At 38.2% G+C, this 23,117-nt stretch overlaps 1 protein-coding gene across 2 annotated transcripts in view; it reads right to left on the bottom strand.

Annotated features, from left to right (window-relative positions):
• TRIM33 (tripartite motif containing 33) overlaps nt 1-23,117 on the bottom strand; it is a 154,634-nt gene that overhangs the window by 89,730 nt on the left and 41,787 nt on the right. The window lies entirely within an intron of this gene.

Below are 23,117 nucleotides of genomic sequence, written 5' to 3'. Positions count from 1 at the left end.
ACAATCCTTGTCAGATGTTTCCCAGCCCAACTTTGCTCTACCTTGTACTTCTGCCCTTATCCCAGGAAGAATTTTAACCTGCCTGTTTGAAAACAAAGGCTGTGTTGGGGACAGGAAATAATCAAATTATATCTATATTTGCATTAGTACAAGGTTTTACTGTAAGATCAGGTAGTATTTACTGGGAAATTTATATGTATTAGTTCATTCAGTCCTCGTAACAGCTTTGTAAAGTAGGTTCAATTACTATCCCCACTTCAAAGGTGAAAAAACTGAGGTTCAGAGAGATTAGATAATGTTCTCAAGCTATTTGACAATGTAAATGGAGGGGAGAGGAGACCAAGGTCTGAAATCTAAATGTCTAAACCTACAGCCAATGCTCTTAAAACCTATGCTAAACTAGCCCTCTAATTAAAAGGCTGGTCTATTAGTAACAAAATAAGAGACCAAACTAAGGAAATCATAAGAGAAACGTAGATGATAATTTAGAGGCAGAACTGATTTACTTAATGAATGAATATGTGAAGATGGAGAGGTAACAGTTATAGCAAGGGAAGAAATTTGAAATTCTAGATGATTTGCAAGTTTCTGGCATGGGTAATTCATGGATAATTACACAATTATTCAAAATGAGGGAAAAGTAATTTTAGCCAGAATGTAATGAATAAGTTTCGGATAGACTGTTTAGCATAGTTCTAGAACTGAAGAGTGTGAATCACCAGCATATAAGTATTTCAAATCTGAAGTGCAGTTATGATTAGTGAAGGGAGAATAGGATCAAGGACAACACCCCTGTGTACACCAATATTTATGGGTTAAGCAAAAGAAAAGGAGGTCTCAGATTTAGGAGACAAATTCCAAACATCTTCAACTGCAAATCACAAGTACATTTTACATGAAACACATACATGTAGCTGAAATAAATGAAATCAAACAAGGGTCAACTACTTTTTCCATTAACCACTCATGATCCTGTTGTGCCTGTAGCAATTTACTTTTAGAATCACACACTATCCTTAAGTATCAGCTGACTCTTGGCATAACCTAACAATCTTTTTATTCAGCCCTAGTTCTCTTTCCCATACCATGGAGTAGTTAGTTCAAATCTTCAATCATCAATTCCCCTCCTTTCCCTTAGAAAGTAATTATGAATGAAAAAATACAGACACGTTTTTCAGGTGGAGAAGGGAGTGGAAGGGAATTTACACCTATGGCCTCTAATTACCTAAGTGGGAGGCCAGATCAAGTGATGAGGGTGAGTCTTGTGAGTTGACTGTTGAAAGTCTGAATTGAATAATTCAGGGAACAGGAAAAAGAGGCTGGAGAGAATAAGATTAGTGGGTAGTGTCAAGAGCCCCAAGTTTGAAAGGTATAACCATTCCCAATGCTAATTCCTCCCTTCACCTTGCACCTATCTCCTGTTCATCTCTATTCCTTCCTTGTGTGCACACAATAGTAGGCACCTAGGAAGAAGTACATATTTGCTAAGAAGAAAGAAGGCAAAAAATAACTAGATCCTGAAGCAACAAGTCACTGATCTTTTCCACAGAAATTTTTTAACAGTGGAGATAGCAGCACAAAGATTTGTATATGAATACGGGGGAGCTAGAAATATGAAATGTTAAATATGTTGCCCATTCTTACAAAACAAGCTGTCAATAAAGAGAGCGAAAGAATGGAGAGGCAGAATAAAGTAGTATACTGCTTTATACAGGAAAAAATTGGAGATATAATACAGAAAATAACTAAATTAATTTATAATCAAATTGGCTTAACCCTACAAACTAATACCATACAGAATGTGTATTTAAATTATTAGTAGTACGTATCCAGTAAGTCTGCACAAGTCAGTTTTACCACTGTGGTGATCAGTTTGTAATGTATAAAAATATCGAATCACTGTCGTACACCTGAAACTAATGTAATACTGTAAGTCAATTATGCAAAAAACTGAACACTTGTCATGTACAAAAGAATATTTATAACACATATGCAGGCTGAGCACAATAAAAGAAAAACTCGAAAAGCCGAAAAAAAAATTTTTTTTTACCACTAAATATAGAACTGGCTTAAGCTGAAGTCATAGTTATATATGGCCACTTATGTGCACAAATGATCATATAAGACCTAACACTGATTATCAAACTTAAAAATATATTTAGGAAATACAGTAATTAAGCATGGATGTTATCATAAAGCTTCTTGGTATTCTTTAAGCTTCCTAATTCTTAAAGATAGATCTTTAAATTAAAATTCAAAAACCTAACATACTCAGAAAATTATGAGTAAATTCATTACCAAATATAGCAATCTAATTCCAGTACTCAGCATTGTTTGAAATAAGGTTGAAGTTTTTTCAATATTAAGAGAAACTTGTGTAAAAAATAACATACTTTTAAACTGGTAATGGGGGCAAGTTACACCCTGCTAGCTACGAAAAAGCACAGTTTAAAAAATAATAAACAGTTCAGCCAATAACTTATTAAGAATGATTTTTATACGTCTAAAGGAAAAGAAGGAGAAAGCTATAGAGATAGTATTTGTACTACAAAGCATAAAATATAAACCACCTGGTCCTTTACAGAAAAAGTACTGAACATATAGTTTGAAAAAATGATTTTTCACTAACTCACGAACTTCAAGATAGTTCTTGAATTCAAGTATTCAAATCCAAAACTAAAGGAATTCTGAGTCTTCTTTGTGGATACAGCTCACAGGAGAGAGGGCTTCAATCTGTGTATACATACATGTGCTTACTTGCATGCACCTAGGTTTTCTTTACTCTCTTTTCATGGGGGAAGGAGGCATGGAACTGAAAAGTCCTAGTGGAACCTGGAGCCTTCACTATGAAGAGCCAGGATTCCATGGCTGCCTGGTTCACCGCATCTACTTATTCATTGCCTCCTTTAGGAGGCCATCTGAATTTTGCACTGACAGGCTCAGTCAGTCAGTCCCTTGATCATGAGGACTGTTCCAACCCCAGCTGTACAAGCTGAGCAGGGAAACAGTAAGGCTCTGCTACTCTTGGACTAAGGTAATTAATTTGAAAATGTATTTATTAAAGGGCAGCTGAAACAAAGTTTATCATGTCTTTCATGGTCTGCTAGTTCACCACTGACCAATAAAACCACCCCCCACAAAACTGACCCTGTAAAGGGAGCCATACTCATGAATAGGCAAAGAATAAGTATATTCCATCTGAGGAGGTTCAGTAACTTGAGGGAGACCAAGGTGAACAATCAGAACCAGCTGACTGGCTCCTACTGAGGCAGAACTAGTGGAAGAAACAAAAGAGAACTTGACTAGAAAAAAAAAAAAAGCTTACTCGAGAAATGCAATTAGAATATACATTGCAAGTACAAAAAAAAGAGCTCTGCTAAAATTAAATAAATGTGATTTTCATTTATAAAAACAGAAGACCTGAAAGAAAAAAAAAGGTAACTTCTAAGAAGCAAATTAATCAAATTAAGAAACATACCTAAAACAAAAGAAAGGTTTAAAGAGAAAAGAATAAACAAATAAATATCAGCAAATGGAGGTGGGTGGAAGGAGGTAGAACCAAAAAAAAAGAGGAAAAACAGTATAGCATTAGATAAGTCTAATTTGACCTCAAAAAGCATTAAATAGGACAAGGAGAAATTTTATTTAACAGTGAAGTGTACAATCCATAAACTGTCATAAACTTTTATGCAACAAACAGGATGCCAGCTACAAACAAAAAGTAAAAATATGTGAATATACACAAACCTAATGGTAAAACATAAAATATAGTGGCTCTTGAACTCATATATCCTTATCTAAATTCTGAAATCCAGAAAATTTTGATGAAAGTTTAGTTTCAAAACACATTTAGGGGAAAAGACCTGACCTGAACTGGCATGAAGCTATATCTTTATGTCCCTACTAAGTGTAAATACTGCTGCAAAATATTAAGGTATTTCATTACAAGGACACTACCACAGACCCTGCTGAAAGGTTAAGTACCTCTTTCCTCTCTAAAATATGAAAATTTATGTATCCCAATAGGCACTTGACACAAAGCTGAATCCATGAATGGAATCTTTTAACATAAAAATAATAAAATATTTTTGTTTTCATATGTCCATAAAACTTTAATCATGTAACCTGGCCATGACAAAAAAAAGTAAAAGGTTTTACTGACTATATATATGGACATAATCCAATAACTCATAAATAAATAAATAAATAAATAAATAAATAAATAAATAAATAAATAAATAACTAACTAACTAACTAACTAACTAACTAACTAACCTCCCCACCCCACAAAAGAACTGAAATGATTCCTAAATAAGAAATGATATTCTGGCTCAAACAGGAAATTTTTAAGTGAAAAAAATTTTAAACTACCAAAATGGAGAATATTTTATAACTTTTTATTTTATAACAAATTATCACTCAGCAAAATACAAAGGGAGGAAAATATTTGGCCTTTGTGCCTTTTCTTATAACAATTAATGAACATGAACTTATCTTTTAAAGATACACATAGTTACAGTTAAACTACTGAAGTCAAAGAAATTTTTGAAAGAAGTAAGAAAAAAGTGACTCCTGATGTATAAGGGAACGACAATAAGATTAACAGTAGACTTCGCAGAAACAACAGAGGCCAGAAAGCAATGGGATGACATATTTCAAAGTGGTGAAAGAAAAAATTACCAACCAAGAATTCTATATTCATCAAAACTAACCTACAAAAATGAAAATGAAATAAAGAAATCCTCATATAATCATGGGTTGAGAGAATTCATTTCAAGTTGACCTGTCTTAAAAGAAGATCCTCAGGTTGAAAGAAAGTGTCCTCAGATAGTAACTCAAATGCCTATAGAAATAAACAGCACAGGTAAGGTTAACTAAGCTGGTAAATGTATTAAAGAATATAAACTTATTTGTTCTCTTCCCTTAACTGATTTTTTTAAAGTTGCATAAAACAATAATAGCACAAAGGAGGAGAGAGGAAATGGAGTCACACTGGCTAGCACCAGGACATAACACCAAACCATAACCCAAACCCCCAAAGAAATTAGAGTACCAAAAATGGTAAATATATACAGGTTAATAGGAAAGACTATGTATTTTTTTCTTTCTTCTCTTCTTTAAAAACCATAAAAGTGTATAAACTATGACTATAACAGTATTGCTGGGTTTATAGCATGTAAGTGGAACATATGTAACAACAGTAGCACAAAGGAAGGAAAAGGTAATAAAGCAGCCATACTGGAGAAAGTTTCTATATTTTACTGAAATCAAGTTAGTACTAATCTAAAGTAGACTGTGATAAACTAAGAGACATACTGGAATCTCTAGAGCAATCACTAACAAAGGAATTAAAATGGAACACTATGAAGTATCTATGTAATACAAAAGAACGCAAATAAGGAAGAACCAAGGAACAAAAAAATACATTACATAGGAAACAAATAGCAAAACAACTAACACAGATTTGATCATATAAATAACGATAGTAAATGAGAATAAATTAAGCACTCCAATCAAAAGGTAAGATTGCCACACTAGATACCAAAAAAAAAAAGATTAAATATATGCTGCTTACAAGAGACACACTTTAGAGATCAAAGACATAAATAGGATGAAAGAAAAAAAGATGCAAAAAACATGTCATGGAAACTGTTACTATGCAAGAGCTGGAGTAGCTACACTAATATCAGATAAAATAGTTTTCAAGAAAAAAGTTACTAGACACAAACTGAACATTTTATAATTATAAAAATGTCAATTCTAAGGAAGATATAATTATAACCATATGTGCACCTAACAAGACTGCTACAAAATATATAAGAAAAGCCTAGTAGAACTGAAGGGAGATGGACAAAACAAAGCACAAAGATGAACAAATGAGTGGGGGAAAAAACACACAGGCCCACTACCTGTGAAACATTATCAAGTGGTTTAATATATGTGTAACTGGAATTCCAGAGAGGATATAAAAAAAGATCAGAAAATATTTTTTAAATATTTTTAAGAGAAAATGGTCAAATTTTCTCCAACTTTAACAAAAATTTAATAATCTCTGAGGATTATACCTCTAAATAAAACCATGCCAGGAACTCCCCAGCAGTCCAGTGATTAAGACTCGGCACTTCCAACGCAGGGGGTGAGGGTTCGAACCCTGTTCAGGGAACTAAGATCCCACATGCAGCATGGTGTGGCCAAAAAAACAAAACAAAACAAAAAAACAAACAAAGAACAACCCACACCAAAGCACATCATAAAATCAATTGCTATAAACTAATAATAAAGAGTACACCCTAACAGCAGAGTAGGGGAAAAGACACATTACATACAAAGGAACAAAGATAACAATGACAGCACACCTTTCATTAGAAACTACAGAAGCCAGAAGCTGTTAATGGAATGCCATCTTTAAAGCAGTGAAAGCAAAGAAAACAGACACATGAATAAACAAACCAACTGAAATTACAAACTACAGGGGGGAACACAAACAGCAAAGATTACAGACATAGAATTAGTGTATAAATATAAAATGAATGTTTAATGTAATAAAAACAGAATAGCATTAATTATGACCAAGGGAAAACAATACAAAAATAGATTGAAAAAAACCCCCCAGAAATTAAGAAACAAAAACAACTAAGTAATAAATTTAAAAGCATTAAAATGAATGGAGACCATGACAAAGATAAAAGTATAATGAAACTTTTCAGTACACTTTTGAATGGAATTAAAAAAAAATAACAAGGAAGTAAATAACACAATACATTCTGGAATAAAAACATATGTTTTTAGTATTAGTGTAGAATACTGACAAAATTTAATCTTGTATTTAGTTACCAAAAACAAACAAGAAAAAAACTTCCAATTCAGACTGTACTGATTTGTACAGTCCACATCTTGATTATGACCCAATGAAAATGTTTACAAAGTAAAAATAAAGGAAATGGTCACATACACAAAAGGCAAAAGAAAAATGGATTCCAGTTGGAAATACAAACTAAAATTACAAGCTCTCCAGAAAACAGTGTAGCAGAAACAGCTAATACTCAAAGACATTAAATCTATCCTATCTTTCAACCTAAATGTCTATCAACAGATGAATGGATAAAGAAGATGTAGTATATATATACAATGGAATATTATTCAGCCATAAATAATGAAATAATGCCTTTTTCAGCAACAGAGATGGACCTAGAGATTATATTAAATGAAGTGAGACAAAGACAAATATCATATGATAACGCTTATATGTGGAATCTAAAACAATGATACAAACTTATTTACAAAATAGAAATAGACTCACAGACATAGAAAACAAACTTATGGTTACCAAAGGGGATGGGGGGGTAAATTAGGAGTTTGGAATTAACATATTAACATTACTATACATAAAACAGACAAACAATGGGAATTCCCTGGTTGCCTAGTGGTTAGGATTCTGGGCTTTCACTGCCATGGCCCAGGTTCAATCCCTGATCAGGGAACTGAGATCCTGCAAGCCACACACCATTTTTAAATTTCCAAATCAAGATGGTTTTACAGAAGAGTAATGTTTAAATAACAGACCAGCATTCCATTATTATTTAAGCTAATCTACAAAAAGAGTGAAAAAAGGAAAATTCCCAATTCATTTTAAAGTCCAACATTACTTTAACATTAAAAGTTGGCAAAAACAACGCAAAAGAAGAAAATGGCAGATTATTCTAACATACTGATTAAAATATTGAATAAAATACAAGTTGATCATAATATTCTTCTGACAGATTACCAGATAGATTACTAAACTTCATATAGGAATTCAAGGATTATTCGACAGCAAAGATATTAACAAAATAATCATATTAAAACAACTAAAGGAGAAAACCATACGGTTATATAAGTAGATGCTAAAGTGGCATATGATAAAATTCAGATAATAAAAACTCTAAGGAATAGAAGCAAACAACTTAAATATGAAAAGAATCATTTCCCCCAAACCATCAAATAGCATTCAAAAATAGCAAAACATTAAAAAACTTTTCAAGTCAGAAACTAACAAGCACGAGTCATCAAAAAGGCAATACAACAAAATAATGCCCCAAACTCTAGAACCAGACTAATTAGGATTAAATTCTAAGCCCATCCCCTTCTGCACTGTGTGACTTTGGGTTAGCTTGTTAACCTTGGAGTCTAGGTTTCCCATTTGTAAAATAAGGATCGTAATAGTACCTACCTCAAGGGATGTTGGAAGAGCACATGGATTAACAAATGTAAACTCCAACACACAGTAAGTACTCAGAAAATGGTAGCTATTATTATAAGTTACAATTTGTCTCAAAGATTTTACAGCATCACTGTGTAACAGACCTTTCTATAATAATGGAAATGTGCTATATCTGTACTGTCCAGTGCAGCAGCCAATATAACAAGTGGCCACTGAGCACTTCAAAAGGTGCTCAGCGTAACTAACAAAATAAATTTTTTAATTTTAGTTAGCTAAAATTTAAATAACCACAAGTAAGTAGCGGCAACAGTACAGGACAATTCAGACCTAGAAAAAATATCTGAGATATGACTTTTTTTAAAAAAGACTAAAACTTTTTCAATTTTTGAGAAAATAAAATTTATAAGCAGCTCATGCAGCTCAATAACAAAAAAACAAACAACCCAATCCAAAAATGGGCAGAAGACCTAAATAGACATTTCTCCACAGAAGATATACAGACTGCCAACAAACACATGAAAGGATGCTCAACATCTTTACTCATTAGAGAAATGCAAATCAAAACTACAATGAGATATCATCTCACACCAGTCAGAATGGCCATCATCAAAAAATCTAGAAACCATAAATGCTGGAGAGGGTGTGGAAAAAAGGGAACACTCTTGCACTGCTGGTGGGAATGTGAATTGGTACAGCCCCTATGGAGAACGGTATGGAGGTTCCTTAAAAAACTACAAATAGAACTACCATATGACCCAGCAATCCCACTACTGGGCATATACCCTGAGAAAACCATAATTCAAAAAGAGACATGTACCAAAATGTTCATAGCAGCCCTATTTACAATAGCCCGGAGATGGAAACAACCTAAGTGTCCATCATCGGATGAATGGGTAAAGAAGATGTGGCACATATATACAATGGATATTACTCAGCCATAAAAAGAAACGAAATTGAGCTATTTGTAATGAGGTGGATGGACCTAGAGCCTGTCATACAGTGAAGTAAGTCAGAAAGAGAAAGACAAATACTGTATGCTGACACATATATATGGAATTTAAGAAAAAAAAATGTCATGAAGAACATAGGAGTAAGACAGGAATAAAGACACAGACCTACTAGAGAATGGACTTGAGGATATGGGGAGGGGGAAGGGTAAGCTGTGACAAAATGAGAGAGCGGCATGGACATATATACACTACCAAATGTAAAATAGATAGCTAGTGGGAAGCAGCCGCATAGCACAGGGAGATCAGCTCGGTGCTTTGTGACTGCCTGGAGGGGTGGGATAGGGAGGGTGGGAGGGAGACGCAAAAGGGAGGGGATATGGGAACATATGTATATATATAACTGATTAAATTTGTTATAAAGCAAAAAAAAAAAAAAAATATATATATATATATATATATATATATATATGCTAGATGAGTAACTGAACGGATGGGTGTCAGGTTCCCTGAAATAAAGAAGCCCACAACCTCAGCAAGTGGTAGGCTTACCAGGACAGAGTCTAGATCCCATTACAGAGGCCACCTGGAGAAGACCTAGGGGCCTGCAAGCTGTCCAAAGATGGAGGTGAGGGGAAGAGCGTGGACCCACATGCAGCTGGTTCTGAGAGGGAGGATGATGTCCATGAAGCCACTGGTTAGAGGCCCCTAGGTACAGCTGAGAAAGCAAGGTGCAACCTAAGCTCCATCTCTGCCAGCTCTTACGCGGGCCTCTCACTCTTGTGGCCTCTCCCATTGCAAAGCACAGGCTCCGGACACACAGGCTCAGTGGCCATGGCTCACAGGCCTAGCCACTCTGTGGCATGTGGGATCCTCCCAGACCGGGACACGAACCCACGTCCCCTGCATTGGCAGGTGGACTCTCAACCACTGCACCACCAGGCTTCAGGATTGTAATTCTTCTTGCTTCTGGTGTCTGCCCTCTGGTGGATGAGGCTATCTAAGAGGCTTGTCTGCCTTGCATCAGCCAAACACAAGTAGAAACTTCAGCATGAGTGGAAGATCACCTTTCTGGGCCAGAGAGCTGGGCAAAGAAGGGTGAAGAATCAATCTGGAGGGGAAATGCAAAAGAACCATCATGGATAGGTGTATCATAAAGGTCAGGAAGATGTGTCTGGATGAATTGCAGGGACCTAAACTCTGTCTACTTCAGGCTCCCTTAGTTCCGGGATGGAGAGTGGGGAAATGGCCAATACTTGCTCCTGGATGACAACCGAGGAGCTGATTCTTCGGTGGAATGGAATCAAACAGATCCTGGTTTGAATCCTGGGTATGTGCCCTTGGGCAAGCTATCTAGCCTGCTGTGCATTCACTTCCTCATCTGTAAAATGAGCATGAGTATAGTATCAGCCTCCATGGGGCTGCTGTATGTGTTCCATGCCAAGGTACATCAAGCTGCACACCCAGTACAATCAACTGTCAATTTTTTAATTATCTGGTGCTGTAGACCCCCCAGACCTTTCCCAGTGGACCCCATGAGCATTCGACTATGATGCTTTTACAATGTATAAATGAGTTGCTGTCTTATTCAAAAAAAAAAAAAAAATTGACAGCTAGCCAACTTCCACTAATGGAAGAATGAAAAGTGAATCCTCGGAATTCCCTGGTGGCACAGTGGTTAAGAATCCGCCTGCCAATGCAAGAGACACGGGTTCGATCCCTGGTCCAGGAAGATCTCACATGCTGTGGAGCAACTAAGTCTGTGTGCCGCAATTACTGAACCTGCGCTCTAGAGCCCGTGTGCCACAACTACTGAAACCCGCACACCTAGAGCCTGTGCTCTGCAACAAGAGAAGCCACCGCAATGAAAAGCGCACACACCGCAACGAAGAGTACTCCTCTCGCCATAACTAGAGAAAGCCCGTGCACAGCAACGAAGACCCAACGCAGCCAAAAAAAGAGCGAATCCTCCCCTAAAAACTTGACAAAACTGTCACACATGAAGAGCCCACCTATTTCAAAGCACTGGGAAACAACCATTATGAGACAAAATGCAGTGCTTATTCTACAAAAAACTGCTAGAGTTTCTGGTAAAAACAGTGGAAGGCACTGGCCTTCTTGCCTGAGGATGATCCTAAAAACAGCAGCTTTGTTCCCGTACCATATACAAAAATAAACTCAAAATGCATTAAAGACCTAAGTGTAAGACCAGACACAATAAAACTAAAACAAAACACAGAACACTCTTTGACATAAATGGTAGCAATATTTTTTGGATCTGTCTCCTAAGGCAAAGGAAACAAAACCAAAAATAAACAAATGGGACCTAATTAAACTTAAAAGCTTTTGCCCAGCAAAGGAAACCACCAACAAAACAAAAAGACAACCTACTGAATGGGAGAAAATATTTGTAAATGATATGACCGATAAGGGGTTAATATCCAAAATATATACACGGCTCATATAACTCAATATCAAAGGAAAAAAACCCAATTAAAAAAAATTGGCAGAAGACCTGAATAGACATTTTTCCAAACAAGATATACAGATGGCTGACAGGCACATGAAAAGATGCTCAACATCACTAATCACGAGAGAAATGCATATCAAAACCACAATGAGGTATCACCTCACATCTGTCAGAATGGCTATTATCAAAAGGACCACAACAAATGTTGGTGAGAATGTGGAGAAAAGGGAACCCTCCTACACTGTTAGTGGGAATGTAAATTGCTGCAGCCACTTTGGAAAACAGTATAGAAGTTCCTTAAAAAACTAAAAATAGGGGGCTTCCCTGGTGGCGCAGTGGTTGAGAATCTGCCTGATAATGCAGGGGACACGGGTTTGAGCCCTGGTCTGGGAGGATCCCACATGCCACGGAGCAACTAGTCCCGTGAGCCACAACTACTGAGCCTGCGCGTCTGGAGCCTGTGCTCCACAACAAGAGAGGCCGCGATAGTGAGAGGCCCGTGCACCGCGATGAAGAGTGGCCCCTGCTTGCCACAACTAGAGAAAGCCCTTGCACAGAAACGAAGACCCAACACAGCAAAAATAAATTAATTAATTAATAAACTCCTACCCCCAACAAAAAAAAAAAAAAGAAGAAGAAGAACATTCACTTAAAAAAAAACTAAAAATAGAACTACTATATGATCCAGCAATTCTACTCCTGGGAGTATATCTGAAGAAAATGAAAACACTAATTTGAAAAGATACATGCACTCCAATGTTCATAGCAGCATTATTTACAATGGCCAGGATATGGACGCAACCTAAGTGTCCATCAATGGATGAATGGATAAAGAAGAACTGGAAAAAAAAATACACACACACACACACACACACACACACACACACACAATGGAATACTATTCAGCCATAAAAAAAAGAATGAAATCCTGACATTTACAACAACATGGATGGACCTGGAATGTACTGTGCTTAGTGAAGTAAGTCAAACAGAAAGACAAATACTGTATGTTATCACTTACATGCTGAATCTAAAAAATAAAACAATGAATGGATATAACAAACAGAAACAGACTCACAGATATGGAAAACATATCAGTAGGGAGAGTGAAGGAGGAGGGGCAAGATAAAGGTAGGTGATTAGGAGGCACAAACTACTATGTATATAATAAATAAGCTACAAGAAGATATTGTACAGCCCAGAGAAAACAGCCATATTTTATAATAACATTTTTGTTTTTTATTTTTCTTGTTTTTCTTTATATAATAACTTTGAATGGAGTACAATCTATAAAAATATTTATTCACTCTGTTGTACACCTGAAACTAATGTAACACTGTAAATCAACTATACTTCAATTTAAAAAAAAAGCAAAATAGCAGCTTTGCTGCCATATGAAGCAGGATCAATTAGGTCAGGAGGGCAAATGTGAGCAGAACATTTGCCAGCTAAAAGTAGGTATCCAAGTTAGGAAAGAACAGCTTCCCTATACTGTAGCAGCAGCACATTCAGAAGATTAATATAAGACACTTAAAATGAGAGAGTCACAGAAGAACTAAGACAAACTCTCCACACATAGCTGGCTAACTAAAAGGGACACCCAAGAAAGCCCAGTAAAAATGAAAGGCCAAGTGAGACTAAAAACTGGCTACAACTTTTAATGTGTTTCCCAAACTAAACAGAGACGGATCATCAGTGGTGTGAGGCTGATAGGCTCAAGGTATTTGACCACAACTTCCACCCAAAGCACTGGCTGAACACCAAGCTATGCAGATACAGAAGCGAACCCTAGGAAGTCAGGCTAAATGATTAAAGTAAAAATACTGAAAAGAGATATCAGTGGCTGTAAGCTGTACAGACTCCATACTTCAAGCAAGTTACTAAAAAATACCAACAACCCACAGAAAAATAAAGCAGAATTCATAGTTGCTACAATATAATATAATCTAATTGACAAAACATACAAAGAAACAGAAAAGTGTGACTGAACCTGATGGTGGAGGGGTGGGGGGTGGGGAATCAGTCAACTAATCAACTGAGTCCAGACACTGGAGTTAGAAGACAAAGATTTCAAAGCAGCTAAGAATAAAGGTACTAAATAAAATACGATGGCAGTACTCAACATACAGGAAGTCTCAAGAGAGAACTAGGAACTATAATAACAATCCATAAGATGAAAAGTACAATATCCAAAATAAAAATTTCATCATACAGCTACGCTCAATAGTAGACCTGAGAGACTTCCCTGGTGGTCCGATGGCTAAGATTCCACACTCCCAATGCAGGGGGCCCGGGTTCAATCCCTGGTCAACGAACTAGGTCCCACATGCATGCCTCAACTAAGAGTTTGCATGCCGCAACTAAAGATCCTGCACGTAGCAACGAAGATCCCACATGCCACAACTAAGACCTGGCGCAGCAAAATAAATAAGTAAATACATTTTTAAAAAACTGTTAGAAAAACTGCAGACTTGAGTGAGCCTGTAGGTATCCAATCCTTAAAAGAGGGAAAAGACCAAAAAAAAAAAAAAGAAAAAAAAAGAAACGGCTTCTCAGAGACCAGGGAGACAAGATCAAGAATCCCAACATAAATGTAGTGGAAGTCCCAAGAGATGAAGAGTAAGGAGTAGGAAAAACGTTTGAGGAAATAATGAGCCAAAAACATCCTAAACTTGATGAAATACATTAATCTGCAGAGTCAAAAGGTGGAAGAACTCTCAAGCATAATAAAACAGAGAATCAAACCTTCATTTATCATACTCAAAACTGCTGAAAGGCAAAGGTTTTCAAAGAAAATCTTGAAAGCAGCAAGAGAAAAACAATTCATCACACACAGAGAAACAATAATGCTGACATCTGACTTTTCATCAGAAACAATGGAGACCAGAAAGCAATGAAATGACATATTTAAAGTAACTGAAAGACTGTAAAAACAAGAATTCTATATAAATCAAAAATATTCTTCAATATGAAAGCAAAATAAAGAAATCCTCAGATAAACAAAAATTAATAGAATGTCGCTAGCATATGTGTACCACAAAAAATACTAAATGAAGCCCATTCAGGCTGAAAAGAACTGAAATCAGACTATAACCTGAATCCACAGGATGGAAATGAGGAGCATTAGAAATGGTAAACATGGGAAACACAAAAGACTATTTTTTCCTCTTAATTTCTTAAAAAAAAAAAACCATAAGATTGTTTAAAGCAATAATCAGAACAATGTACTGATAGTTTTTTTTTTTTTTTTTTTTTTTTTTTTTTTTGAGGTATGCGGGCCTCTCACTGCTGTGGCCTCTCCCGTCGCGGAGCACAGGCTCCGGACGCGCAGGCTCAGCGGCCATGGCTCACGGGCCCAGCCGCTCCGCGGCATGTGGGATCCTCCCAGACCGGGGCACGAACCCGTGTCCCCTGCATTGGCAGGCGGACTCTCAACCACTGCGCCACCAGGGAAGCCCAATACTGATAGTTTTTAAACATACAAATGAAATAATATGACAATAGTTACAAAGAAGAGAAATGGATCTATAGCAAAGTTGCTACATTTTAACAAAATTGATACAGTATTACCTTGAAGTGGCATGTAATAAACTAGACATATAATTGCTAGAGCTAAAACAAAAACAAAGTAGAAACAAAATGAGAGAAAACTTTAAAGAACGTTGAAAATACTGGTGAACACAAAAGATTTAGTAAAAGGAACCAAAAACTGACATGACAAAGATAGAAAACAAACACCCTAAATCCAACCATATCATTACTTACATTAAATATAAGTGGACTAAGCACTCCAATAAAAAGGCAGAGGTTAGACTGGGTAAAACACAACTATGTGGCATCTTAAATATTCAGACCCAGAGACTCAACAGGATGAAAGGGAAAAAAAGGAAAAAGATATACCATGAAGATAATAAACATAAGAGAGGTGGAGTGGTTATATTAACATCAGGAAAAACACTCTCAGTAAAACGTATTACTAAACACAAAGATAAACATTTTATATGCTAAAGGACCAATACATCAGAAATGTCTAACAATTATACATGTATATGCACCTAAAAAATACATTAAGCAAAACTAATAGAATGCGGGAATTCCCTGGTGGTCCAGTGTTAGGGCTCCGAGCTTCCAGTGCAGGAGGCACAGGTTTGATCTCCGGTTGGGGAACTAAGATCCCACATGCAGCACAGTGCAGCTAAAAAAAAAACAAACAAAATAAAACCAAAAAAACCTAACAGAATGAAAGGAGAAATGGACAATTCAACAATGTCAGATGGAGATTGCAATACTCATTTCTCAGAAACTGATATCTTAGTAAAATATAAAAGCCTTGAACAACACTGTAACCAACTTGATGTAACTGATCTACACAAACACTCCACACAAAGACAGTAGAATACAAATTCTACTAAAGCACAAATGAAACATTCTCAAGGACAGAGCATGTATTAGTCCAAAGATGGGCACTAATACTAAGGCCCATGGGCCAAATCAAGCCCAGTCTGTTTCTGTATGGCCCACAGGCTAAGCAGTAGTTTACATTTTTCAAACAGTTCTGAGAGGATTTTTACCTCCTGACACCAAATACCTGGTATCTTTTCTAACACCACTTCTCCAACTCTCTGACACCAACTGGGTGTATAACAATTCAATTCAGTCCCGACCTTAACTACCTGTAGTTAGCATTAAACTCCACAAATGGAAGGGCTGTCTCACAAGACTGCCCCTACTACAGATGCCAGTCACAAGTCCTAGGTTGACACCAGTACTTCTGACAAACCAGCGATAAAATTCAAAGGGTTTCCACAATTCCCTCTTCAGGTTCAATTACAAAATGACTCAGAACTCAGCAAAGTGCTTAAATTACTATTACTGATTTATTATAAAGGAAACAACTCAGAAACAGATAAAAAACATTCATAAGGGCTTCCCTGGTGGCGCAGTGGTTGAGAGTCCACCTGCTGATGCAGGGGACTCGGGTTCGTGCCCCAGTCCGGGAAGATCCCACACGCCGCGGAGCGGCTGGGCCCGTGAGCCATGGCCGCTGAGCCTGCGCGTCCGGAGCCTGTGCTCTGCAACAGGAGAGGCCACAGCAGTAAGAGGCCCGCGTACCGCAAAAAAAAAAAAAAGACATTCATAAGATAACGAATAGGGAGGAATGAGCACAGAGCTTCCTCTCCAGGCATACTACTTTACCAACCCCTGGATGTCTGCACCAGCCCAAAGCTCTCCAAACCCCATTGTTTAGTTTTTCTGGAGGTTCCATTACATCAGCATGACTGACTAAATCACTGCACATTTGTGACTGATCTCTATCTCCAGACTCTCTGCCCTCCCTAGAGGTCCAGGAATTTCAGCCCCACCCTCTAATCGCATGGTTGGTTTCTCCTAGCAGCACTCATCCTGAAGCTATCTAGTAGGCCTACTTAGTTGTTTTCTTACCATAACTTCAGGTATGGTTAAAAGGGATCTTTTATAAATAATGAAAGAAGCACCTATCATCTCTATCACTCCGTCTTAAGTTCTGTGTCAGGAATGAGGGTCAAAGCCCAAACATATTTTTTTTCTTTAGCCACACAGCTCGTGGGATCTTAGATCCCCATCCAGGGATTGAACCCGTGCTCTCGGCAGTGAAAGTGCTGAGTCCTAACCACTGGATAACCAGGGAATTCCTACCAAACACATAATTCAAATTGTCTGGGGGGAAGAGGAAGTAGGCCACAACAGAGACCTTGTGTGGTATATAAAGCCTGAAATACATATTATCTGGCCCTTTAAAGAAATACTTTGCCAACCCCTGTGCTGGTTAATAAGACAAATCTCAATAATTTGAAAGGGTTTGAAATTCATAGTATGTCCTCCTACCACAATTAAATTTAATAAGAAAGTAACAACAGGGGCTTCCCTGGTGGCGTAGTGGTTGGGAATCCGCCTGCCGACGCAGGGGACGCGGGTTCGTGCCCCAGTCCGGGAGGATCCCACATGCTGCAGAAAGGCTGGGCCCGTGAGCCATGGCCACTGGACCTGCATGTCTGGAGCTTGTGCTCCGCAACGGGAGAGGCCACAGCGGTGAGAGGCCCACGTACCGCAAAAAAAAAAAAAAAAAAAAAGAAAAGAAAGTAACAACAGAAAGAAAACTGGAGAGCCCAAATTTTTTTAAAGCTTAACAACCAAATTCTAAATAACTCATGGGTAAAAGAAATCACAAGGACTATTAGAAAATATACTGAATTGAATAAAACTTAAAATTAATATGTATAAATTCACAGGATGCAGTTAAAGCACTACTTAAGAGTCCAAAAGAAATTCTGGCAAATGTTCTATATCTGCTATGTCCAATGGGGTAGCCACTAGACACATGAGCTTAGTGAACACCTAAAATGTGAATACAATGACTGAGGAACTCAATCTAATACTTTATTTAACTTTAATTTTAATATTAATAGTCACACATGGGTGTTAGGTAACACATTTGATGGCACAGGCTTAGAGAAAAATTTTTTTCATTCATTCATTTATTTATTTATGGCTGTGTTGGGTCTTTGTTGCTGTGTGTGGGTTTTCTCTAGTTGCGGCAAGTGGGGGCTACACTTCATTGCGGCGCGCGGGCTTCTCATTGCGGTGGCTTCTCTTGTTGTGGAGCACGGGCTCTAGGCACGTAGGCTTAAGGAGTTGTGGCTCACGGGCTCTAGAGCACAGGCTCAGTAATTACGGCGCACAGGCTTAGTTGCTCCACAGCATGTGGGATCTTCCCGGACCAGGGATCGAACCCATGTCCCCTGCACTGGCAGGCGGATTCTTAACCACTGAGCCACCAGGGAAGTCCCGAGAGAAATTTATAGCTTTACAAATATACTAGAGGACTTCCCTGGTGGCAAAGTGGTTAAGAATATGCCTGCCAATGCAGAGGACAGGGGTTCGATCCCTGGTCCGGGAAGATCCCACATGCCGTGAAGCAACTAAGCCCATGTGCCACAACTACTGAGCCTGCAGTCTACAGCCCGCGAGCCACAACCACTGAAGCCCACATGCCCTAGAGCTGGAGTGCTGCAACTACTGAGCCTATGCGCTGCAACTACTGAAACCCATGCACGTAGAACCCGTGCTCTACAACAAGAGAAGCCACCGCAGTGAGAAGCCTGCACACCACAATGGAGACTAGATCCCACTCACTGCAACTAAAGCCCACACGCAACAATGAAGATCTGACACAGCCAAAAAAAAAAAAAAAAACTAGAAAGGCAAAGTAATTTTTAACCAATAATCTGAACATGTAAATCAGATTCTGCAAATCAACCCAAATTAAATAGACTGAAATAAAGATCAGAGTACCTATCAGTGGAGGGAAAGAGGATAAAACCAAAAGATGGTTCTTTAAAAAGATCAACAAAATTGATAATTAGCTGAATGGCAGGGATAAGGTGCAGGTAAGGAAAAGAAGGGAGAAAGGGAAGAGAAGAAAAAGAGGAAGAGATTTGAGGTGGGGGTACAGAGACACACACTGACATAGATTGATTTAGAGGTAAAAAAGAAAAAAGATTACCAAAATCAACAGTATAAAACAGAGGACTTAACAACAAACCCTACAGAAATGAAAAAAATTAAAGGAATATTATTAAAGTTTTTATACCTAGTTAGACAATTTAAATGAATCAAATTTCTAGACAAATACTAACTACCAAAACTGGCTCAAGGAAACAGAGAAACTGAATATACTAATACCAAATAAAGAAACTGGATAAGTAATTTAAATCTTCTAGAAAAGAAAGTCCAGGCCTGGTTGGTTGCTTCAATGGTAAATTTTCTTAAGGAAGAAATAATACAAACCTTACACAAACTCTTTAAGAAATAAAGAAGTCACAACTAGGGCACCTACCAGGCACCAGTAGGGGACCACGGACACCTTAGGAGACGTGAAGAACCCCCAGTGACCAGGTAGGACGTGGGGCTTGGGGGGAATGAAGGGGGAGGAGAAGTGGAGGCAGAAAGGGACTGGCGCCCCTGAGGGGTGGCTGGGGGAGAGGAAGGGATCCCACGCCCAAAGGGGGAAATTGGGGAACCACTGGGAGGAGGGCAAAGGATCAAAAGGGAGCATTAGCCACGTTTCCCATGCCCACTTGGACCCCCAGGAACCTGTTGAGATCCTGAGCCTGATCCTCTGCCCACCTAGGCTCCCTACAGCCACACAGGTCCTGAGGGAGTGGAGAGGGAAGGAGGAGCAAAATTAAAGGCCAGAACTCCAGGACTGGCATTCCTGAGGGGTGGCTGGGGGAGGGAAGGAGTTCCTACACCCAGTGGGACCCACCCACGGTTAGGGAATCCAGCAGCCCAGCGGCAATGGGAGACCCTGGGGGAGATGGTGGGGACAGGTAAGAAGGAATGGAATGAAACGGGGTCCGTGCTTTCCCTGTGCAATTAGGCACCGAGAAGCCAGTTGGGCTCCCAGACCTTATTCTCTTCCCTCGGAGCCACGCTCCTGCCGTGCAGAGGCCAAGCCACACCCCCAACAAGAGCCCTACCACTACACTAGGAGACCCCCTCCAAGGAGCTGGGCCTAAACGGCACCCACACAACCTCACTCAGGGCCCTACCTCCAAACTCCAGAACACCACTCCAGGGGCCCTCCTTCGCACGTGCTACCTCTCCCCTTCTGGGCAGATCCTAAAGAGAGGCCCCGCCCCACGCTTGAACATCACCCTGCACTAGGCCCTGCCCAGGACCCCCCCACCGGCCTACGCCCAAATGTCACCACCCCCACCCCACGTAGGTCCCACCCCACTCAACATCTCACCCCTAAGTTCTACACCCACCACTGCCTAAACTCCGCCCCCACAGCCAAGGATTTTTTTTTTCTGTTTTCCTCTTTTAGATTCGGATTCTGTTTTACCTTGTTGATTCTTTTATATTTTTATTTTTCCTAATAAATCTCTTATTTTTCTAATTTTATTTTGTTCTTTATACTTTGTTAGTGATCTCTCCTTTTAGATTGTCCCCCCCTTCTTTTGCTTTCTGTTGTGGTTTTATTTTATCTTGCTGAAATTGTTTCAATTATAGTTTTATTTTTCCTAATATATATTTTATCTTTCTAACTTTATTTTGCTCTTTATTCTTTGATATTGTACTGCTCCTTTTTTTTTCTAGCTTTCTTTCTTTGAATCTTGCAGGATCTTGGTTCCCAGGCCAGAGGTCAAACCCAAGCTCCTGTGGTGGAAGCTCCGAGTCCAAACCAATGGACTAACGGAGAACCTCAGACACCAGAAAATATCAATCAGAGTGAGGCCTACCGGAGGTCCTCATCCCAGCATCAAGACCCGGCTCTATCCAACTGCCTGCAAACTCGAGTGCTGGATGTCTCAGGCCAAACAACCAGTAAGACAGGAATACAGTGCCACCCATAAAAAAAAAAAAAAAAAAAAAAAAAAAAAAACTGAACAGCAAAATAATTTGTTACAGATGAATAAGCAAAGTAAAAACCTACAAAACCAAATAAATGAAGACAAAATAGGCTACCTACCTGAAAAAGAATTCAGAGTAATGATAGTAAAGATGATCCAAAATCTCGGTAACAGAATGGAAAAAATAAACATTTAAGAAGGATCTAAAAGAACTAAAGAGCAAACAAACAGTGATGAATAACACAATTACTGAAATTAAAAATACTCCAGAAGGAATCAATAAAAGAATAAGAGAGGCAGCAAAATGGATAAGTGAGCTGGAAGAAAAAATGGTGGAAATAACTGCCAGGGAGCACAATAAAGAAAAAAGAATGAACAGAAAGGAGGACAGTCTCAGAGACCTCTGGAACATCATTAAACGCACCAACACTCAAATTACAGAGGTCCCAGAAGAAGAAGAGAGGAAGAAAGGGTCTGAGAAAATATTTGAAGAGATTATTGTCGAAAACTTCCGTAACATGGGAATGGAAACAGTCAATCAAGTCCAGGAAGCAAAGAGAGTACCATAAAGGATAAACCCAAAGAGAAACACGCTGAGACACATATTAATCAAACTATAAAAAATTAAATACAATGACAAAATATTGAAAGCACCAAGGGAAAAGCAACAAATAACATAAAAGGGAATCCCCAGACGGTTAACAGCTGATTTTTCGGCAGGAACTCTGCAAGCCAGAAGGGAGTGGCAGGACACATTTGAAGTGATGAAAGGGAAAAACCTAAAACCAAGATTACTCTACCCAGCAAGGATCTCATTCAGATTCCACGGAGAAATTAAAACCTTACATACAAGCAAAAATTAAGAGAATTCAGCACCACCAAACCAGCTTTACAACAAAAGCTAAAGGAATTTCTCTAGGCAGGAAACACAAGAGAAGGAAAAGACCTACAATAACAAACCCAAAACAATTAAGAAAATGGTAATAGGAACATATATATCAATAACTATCTTAAATGTAAATGGATTAAATGCTCCAACCAAACCACATAGATTGGCTGAATGGATACAAAAACAAGACCCTTATATATGCCGTCTACAAGAGACCCAAATCAGACCTAGGGACACATGCAGACTGAAAGTGAAGGGATGGAAAAAGACATTCCCTGCAAATGGAAATCAAAAGAAAGCTGGGGTCGCAATTCTCATATCAGATAAAATAGACATTAAAATAAAGACTATTACAAGAGACAAAGGAGAACACTACATAATGATCAAGGGATTAATCCAAGAAAAATATATAACAATTGTAAATATTTATGCACCCAACATAGAAGCAATGCAATACATAAAGGAAATGGTAACACCCATAGAAGGGGAAATCAACAGTAACACAACAATACTAGGGGACATTAACACCCCACTTTCACCCAATGGACAGATCATCCAAGATGAAAATAAATAAGGAAACAAGTTTTAAATGATACATTAAACAAGATGTACTTAACTGGTATTTACAGGACATTCCATTTAAAAATGACAGAATACACTTCCTTCTCAAGTGCTCATGGAACATTCTCCAGGAGAGACCATATCTTGGGTCACAAATCAAGCCTTGGTAAATGTAAGAAAACTGAAATCGTACCAAGTATCTTTTCCGACCACAACACTATGAGAATAGATACCAATTAAGGGAAAAAACTGTAAAAAACTACAAATACATGGAGGCTAAACAGTACACTACTAAATAACCAAGAGATCACTGAAGAAATCAAAGAGGAAATCAAAAAATACCCAGCAACAAATGACAATGAAAATATGACGACCCGAAACCTATGGCATGCAGCAAGAGCAGTTCTAAGAGGGAAATTTATAGCAATATAATCCTACCTCAAGAAACAAGAAAAATCTCAAACAACCTAACCTTACACCTAAAGCAGTTAGAGAAAGAACAAAAAATCCCGAAAGTTAGCAGACGGAAAGATCAGATCAGAAAAAATGGAAAAAAAAAAAAAAGAAAGAAACAATAGCAAAGATCAATAAAACTAAAAGCTGCTTCTTTGAGAAGATGAACAAAATTGATCAACCATTGGTCAGACTCACCAAG

This window comes from Mesoplodon bidens, assembly GCF_964165515.1.
Source record: "Mesoplodon bidens genome assembly, chromosome: 2".
Classification (NCBI taxonomy): domain Eukaryota; kingdom Metazoa; phylum Chordata; class Mammalia; order Artiodactyla; family Ziphiidae; genus Mesoplodon; species Mesoplodon bidens.
The sequence above is the reverse complement of the archived record's forward strand: the minus strand, read 5'-3'. Positions and strand labels throughout refer to the sequence as shown.